A 6,274-nucleotide genomic window follows, 5' to 3' on the forward strand; every position below is an offset into this window, starting at 1 on the left:
CTGCTTCCTAATGGCCCCAGCTCCCAACTTCTAATGGCCCCATCCTCATTTCTCCCAAGAGCCAGCTCTTTTTCTTAATGTTTTAAGATTCCTGGTCCAGACGAAATTTCCCCCATGATGTCCATCTGGCCAAATTGAAGGTGATGCCAGCAGTGAGACAGAGAGACGCGTGTGTCTGCGTCAATAGGACAGAGGAACATCCAGGACTATCCATCTTCCGTCTCCTCCGGTGACGCCCCCTCGCCCCGCCTTGTCTGAGACGTGGGGCTGAGCGACGATGTCCCTGATTGCCAGTGCCGTGCTGCAGGGAAGGGGCGGACGCTGGGACTCTGCTCAGCCTCCCCTCCAGCCCTGACAGCACAAGAAGACGCTGCTTTTCTGTTTGTGGGTCAAACCCCTCCAGAGTGCGGGTCTTCCCCTTTGTAATTTACTGCATCAGAACTGCAATCTTCAGAGGAGATGTTACCAAGGGCAACAGGGACTCGCTGGACGTTGGTCCTTGCCGGGGTCTGAGCTAGCTGGGCTTCAAAAAGGAGGCCCTTACCCACTCTTGACCTCATTGCTTCCTCAAAACGGATAGAATGCCATGCTGATGTAGAGAGTCATGCTCAGAAGTGATTACCAACCATGCTGCTAGCACAAACATAATGATTGTTTTAAAAAAGAAAAACACTATAAGCACTGGACTCTGCCAGCATCTCCATTTTTTTTTTTTTTTCCGTTCCTATGAAGCCACCTGGGGATCAAGTTTTGCAATTCCCCCCTTCTTGATCAAGGTGAGAGATTATTCCCATGTGCTTTCCACGACCAACTACCAAGTACACGGTTTCAGGCTAGGCACCCACTTCCGGGAAGACAGAGGCAGGGGAGTAAAGGAAAAATAAAAGTTCTTACGCGGCAAATTCAAGAACTTCTCTCTGAACTTGGATTTAACTGTTAAAAGTGTTAGTCGCTCAGTTGTGTCTGACTCATGGACTGTGGATCCCCAGACTCAGTCTGTCCATGGGATTTCCCAGACAAGAATACTGGAGCGGGTAGCCATTCCCTTCTCCAGGGGATCTTTCCGACCAGGGGATTGAACCCTGGTCTCCCACACTGTAGGCAGATTCTTTGCCATCTGAGCCACCAGGGGAATCCATGTTAACTGTTAACCAGTAATTAAATAATGCAAACAAAGAAGAGTCTTCTTACCAAATCCTTAAAGGATTCCTGGGGAGCAGACTGGAGCCTCTTTGAGCGACAAACAGCCACAGGAGCCTCTCTCTCTCTGTGCTTCTAGCATTCTGCCTCACTCAGGTTTCAGGCAAAAGTCGCTCACTGGCCCAACAACTAGGATGGTGCGTCTCATGGTTCCAGGGATTCTGTTGGTGCCAGAGTCTCAGCAGCGAGCAAACTAGAGAAAGCTCCCTGCTTCATGGAGCTTCCACTCTAGAGGACTGAAGGCAGGTCAGCCACCAGGAAAGAGCGAAACAAGAGAGGAGCTTCAGTGCAGCGCTCTGCTTGCAGGAAATTCACAAAGAAGGCGACTCAGCGCCAGCGGAGGTAGCACCTGATGGGCAGCCATGCCTCTCCTCCGTCCGCTGTTCCATTCGCAGGAGCCAGAGAGAATTTCTTGAAGGGAAATCGGATCTTCAGCATAATAACCCTGGGAATCTGACATTTCACTCCCAGTCCTTTACAGTGTCTTCTTCTGTCTACTAGATGGTACACGTCCTGAAAGCAGGCATCAGGCTGCACCGTTAACTTCCTCCTTGCGGTGTAGCCCACAGCAGGGGCTCAGCAAATGTTTGCTGAACGGATGGAAAGATGGATGGATGAACTAAGAAAGGCTCTATTTGAGGAGGCCACTGTCACTGACGCTTAGGAGAAGCTCCAGCTACTTCATATTCATCAGGGAAGCACCCAACTGGAGAGGTAACAAACAAGGGAAGCTGGCTCCATGACCTTGCACCACCAATCCAGGCACAGAGCCTGGAAAGGTGACCCCAGAGCCTTCCTTCTGTGCTATTAGGTCTAGAAGGGTTCCCACAGGGAGATCACCAAGAAGTATGATTGACTCAATTCTTTAACATCATAATTCCAATTCCTAGAAGGTAAGAGAGGTCTTACAGAATGATGGGAATGTAGCCCCTCCAAGGCTCTTAGACACTTAGATTAGGATCTCTATGACGGTACTCTGGGTTCTGCCTTTATCATCTCCAAGTAAGGCGCTGGTAGTACACGTGATTCTTTCTACTCACCAACTCGGTTCAAACCTTCACTGAGGATCTTTGCTAAGAAGGTCAGCCTTTCTGCTTGGGCCAATCGGAGGTCTTGAGGCAGAGACACTTTTTGAATCAAAGTTAACCTGGCTTTATCTAAAAGGCTGTGAATCCCTTATTAGAGGAGAGACTGAGGTCCAGGCTGGACATGTCAGTGGTGTTACACAGGTTTCTCCCAGAAAGTAGAGCATACCTCCGAAAACATTTTTAAGTAGAAACACTAGATTGAAGAAGCAATTACCTGTCCTCCTAAGAGCAGAAGTCCTCTTCAGATCTCTTCCAGTTAGTGAAAACAGGTATCAGTGCAGGTCATCCTAAACTGAACTTGCAAAATGCATAGGAGTATCTTATCTGTAGATCAAACACTGGATAAGAATTGAAAAGAAGAAAGAAAGTTGCTCTCAAATGCTGTCCACATCTGACCTTTTGTAAGCCTACGACATAAAACCCTCACTCTCTGAGTTCTCAAAGGAGACTTTCTCCTCTTCTGCATCCATGTCACACACTGGGAGTCAGGACCCAAGGGTTTTCTAGGCCTTTTTTAACTCATCTGCAAAGAGAGGTTGAACAGTTCGATCTCCTAGTGTGGTTGTAAGGGTCCCCAGGGGGTCACACTTAGGAAACACCAGGTTCCCACTCAGCATTTCATAAATCGTGGAGGCATCTGAAGGTGAGTACTTTCAGTTCCGGGGCACTGGAATTTTAATATTTCTTAATAATACTAACTACACCGGGCCAAGGCAGAGACTGGCAGGACCCCAGTGCTCCTCCTGGTTCCTGGTTAGGGAAGCGGTGAACAACATGTTGATTTTATCACTTTGGTGACCTGTACACCCACCTAGCAAGACCAGGCCTCAGCGTGTAGTCTCAATTTCTCGATTTAGGAGAAAGACCCATATTCTGGGAGAAGCTTATTTTTACGAGTCTCATAAAAAAGTAATTTCCCACCCATGGAGAGTGGACTGGACTGTAAGAGGCCCTGCTAAATGATATAGGGATATCAGACACCACAGAGGACATGTGTCTGTGCTGGTTCTTCTTTCTACCCACCCTCACCCTAGCCTCCACGCTATGTCCATCTATGAAACCTCAGCTCAAACATCACCTCCTCTGTGAAGGCTGCCTTGATTGCTCTAAATGACTAAGTTCTTTTCAACTCTGTGGTGATGTCATGTATGTATGTCTCCCTTGTAACATGATAACAGTGTAACTTTGGGTTTGTGATGGGGTTTGGGTAACACTGTTTTTCTCACTTGACTGCAAACATAGGGGTGGGAGTCCCCAGTGCCCACCACAGGGGCAGAGCACCCTCCAAGGAAATGCTGGTGGAAGGAGAAAAGATCCGCATGGCTCTTGGCTACAAAGAGCACTGAAAGCAGGCGAGACATAGCACCATGTGGGTCGGTGTCTCACTGCCCTGCAAGGCTTGGGAGGAAGCAGAGGTTGCAACCGGAGGGATTCAGGTTAGCATTCCAGAAGGAAGCAAGCCGCTCGGCAAACAGTCTCTCAAATCCTGGGCTGCGGAAAGAGTTACAGTGGGCCACCAGGGCCGAATCAGCCTCTACAAACGCAACAATCTGCTCAGCCCCAACCCTGATTTTTATTTTTCCATAGGTTTTACAGAAAAGTTTTCGAAGATAAACTTTACGGTGAAAGATTATGAGCAGGGTTTTGGCGAGGCTTCTTAAGCCAGGGGTATTTAAGGAAGGAGACAGTCCTATCTTTCTGGGACCCAGGGAGTCTCTGGGGCTGGGTGGTGCTGAACCAGCTCTCGGGGGCTGGGTAACACTGGGTAAAGTTCAAACACACCTCCTTTAAGCCATCAGAAGAGAAACACCCCTTGTTGGCTTCTGCTGTGTTAGGGGAAGAGGGGGGCACGGCCGGCGAAGGGAAGAGGGAAGGCTAGTTGGGGCCTTTCTGCTCAGCCTCTTAGGCAACAGCAGACTGAGTACAGACACGCTTCCCCGAGGTGCCAGGCTCAGAACAAGGGCTAGGGTGGTAGGCAGTCTTCTGCCAGGTAGAAATCAGCCTTGCCAGCAGACACTCCACCAGTCAATCCTGCTCCCGGCTGAGGGCCCACTTTCCAGGCAGTTTGCACACACACAAAAACACAGGGCTGAGTACATTTCTCACCAACATTTTTCTCCTGCATTCTCAATCCTTAAGTTTTGCTGTTGTTTTAAATTCCTAATTCATACGCCATGGCGCCCTTGTCCAGTAGAGAACCTCCTAGCGAGCGGGCCTGGAGAGGAGGGGAAGTCTCCCCGCCAGCCAGGGGTCTGCCAGGGTGTTACTGCGTGACCTTGGCCAGGCACACGGCCTCTCTGCACTCTGTCCTCACCTTTAGTCGGGTTAATTTTGCCTGCTGTGTTGACCACACCAGTGGTGAAGCCGTAAGAAGGAGAACTGGAAGGAAGCCCCTTGAAAACAAAGAGAAAGGAAACTTGGTAAGACAAACACATTTTGTTACCTATGCTGAACTGGAAGGTTCTTCCTAACCCTGGGAACTAGTGACTCCCAGCACGCAGGTGGGTTGATGCAAGCGCAGTCACGTGTCAGAGGAATGCCTTCACAGGCTTGCTCTACCTGGCAGGGGTGGGGCATGCCTAAACTGGGGACCCAGGATCCCCTATACATCAGGGGCTAGCTTAGGGCTGTGCAACAGCTGGAGCCAAGGACACTCTGAGCTTCAAGTCCTGCTTCTGTCTGGCCTCTGGGAGCCAAGGGCTCCGCTGCTGAGTGCCTCAGTTTACCCATCTACACCAAGTTTTAAATCATGGCAACTGCTTAGCAGCAAAAGCACAGAGTCTGCTACAGTGTCTAAGTACGGCAAATGACAGCTATTATTATTTTACTACTGATGTTATTATTAACCCGAAGTATCCGAAGTACCCAGTGCCGTCTACACCTCAATTCTCTTTCTCTATTATCCAGGCAATTTCCCTCCTGAAAAATTTCTAAACTGAGGACCAGCTTTGTGGCAAGGAAACTGTTCAGCAATGCCAAAGTGCTCCTGAACCAGTGTTTGTATGGGGTGCGGGTTGGGGTGGGGAGGACCTTCGGGGTGGGGTGGGGTGGGGTGGGGGGCATTTACCTTTTGGAAGGGACCCAGAGGCCAGTTAGAGATTGGTGGGGGCGGGGGGGGGGGAGGAGGAGGGAGGGCAAGAGAAGCTGCCTGTGCCCTCGCGCAAGTTCGCCGAGTTGATAAAGTTATTAAAACATAAAACTCGCACTGGCTCCGGGAGGGATAAATAAATAAATAAATGCAATAAAACAGCCCGCGCACCCCGCGCCGTTGCCCCGGGCGGTGCAAAGGCAGGAAGGCGAGGGAGCTCGGAGAAGAGGAACGAGTCGGACAGGTGAACCAACCTCCCGGGGCGCGGTGCAAGGAGGCGGCAGCCCCACCCGGGCTCGCCCCCAACTCAGCGCCGGGCCCGTCTCTTGGGGCGGGGGGGGGGGGGCCGGGGGGGGGTGGAAAGGCCGGAGGGGTAAAAAGCCAACCCGGGGGAGGGCGGAGCCAGCACGGGCCTCGTGCACCATTGGTCCATCCGCGTAGCAACAGCCGCGTGCCGACCAATGGGAGCCGCGGGCCGCGCTCCAGGAACCTGGTGAGCAGACAGAACCCCGTCCCAGGCAGAAAAACAAACCCAGGCGTTCCTCAGACTTCAGCGCGAACTTTTCCTTCTTTCTCTCCCTCCCTTCCCCGTTTCCCCTTGCAACTCGTCTTCACCTTTAGTCGACGCTTGCCTGAGTACCCCAAACTCGACGCCTTTTCGAAGGTCATCCCTTCCCACTCCCTAGGGAGAAAACCTCATTCGTGGTAAAAAGCGAAGGACCTTGGAAACGGTTGGTCGGGCTTTCAAATCCCACTGGGTCCCCATCACCAGCGGCCCTTGGCAAACTTGAGTTACAATAGCATCGCTTTTAATAGTGTGGTTGTTGTTTGAACAGATCTGCAAGGTCTGTGCCCAAAGGAAGGGCGCTTTGAACATCTTTTGTGTGCCAGGCTTTGT

At 51.1% G+C, this 6,274-nt stretch overlaps 1 long non-coding RNA gene across 1 annotated transcript in view; it reads right to left on the minus strand.

Annotated features, from left to right (window-relative positions):
* Positions 1-5,727, minus strand: part of LOC133229988 (uncharacterized) — a 113,898-nt gene extending 108,171 nt beyond the window's left edge. The window contains exons 1-3 of the long non-coding RNA XR_009730691.1: positions 5,631-5,727; positions 4,603-4,681; positions 2,503-2,626 (exon numbers count right to left, since the gene is read on the minus strand). This is a non-coding gene — a long non-coding RNA (uncharacterized LOC133229988). The remainder of the gene's footprint in view (positions 1-2,502; positions 2,627-4,602; positions 4,682-5,630) is intronic.
* Positions 5,728-6,274: the final 547 nt, after the last annotated feature.

This window comes from Bos javanicus, chromosome 18 (genome assembly GCF_032452875.1).
Source record: "Bos javanicus breed banteng chromosome 18, ARS-OSU_banteng_1.0, whole genome shotgun sequence".
Taxonomy (NCBI): Eukaryota; Metazoa; Chordata; class Mammalia; order Artiodactyla; family Bovidae; genus Bos; species Bos javanicus.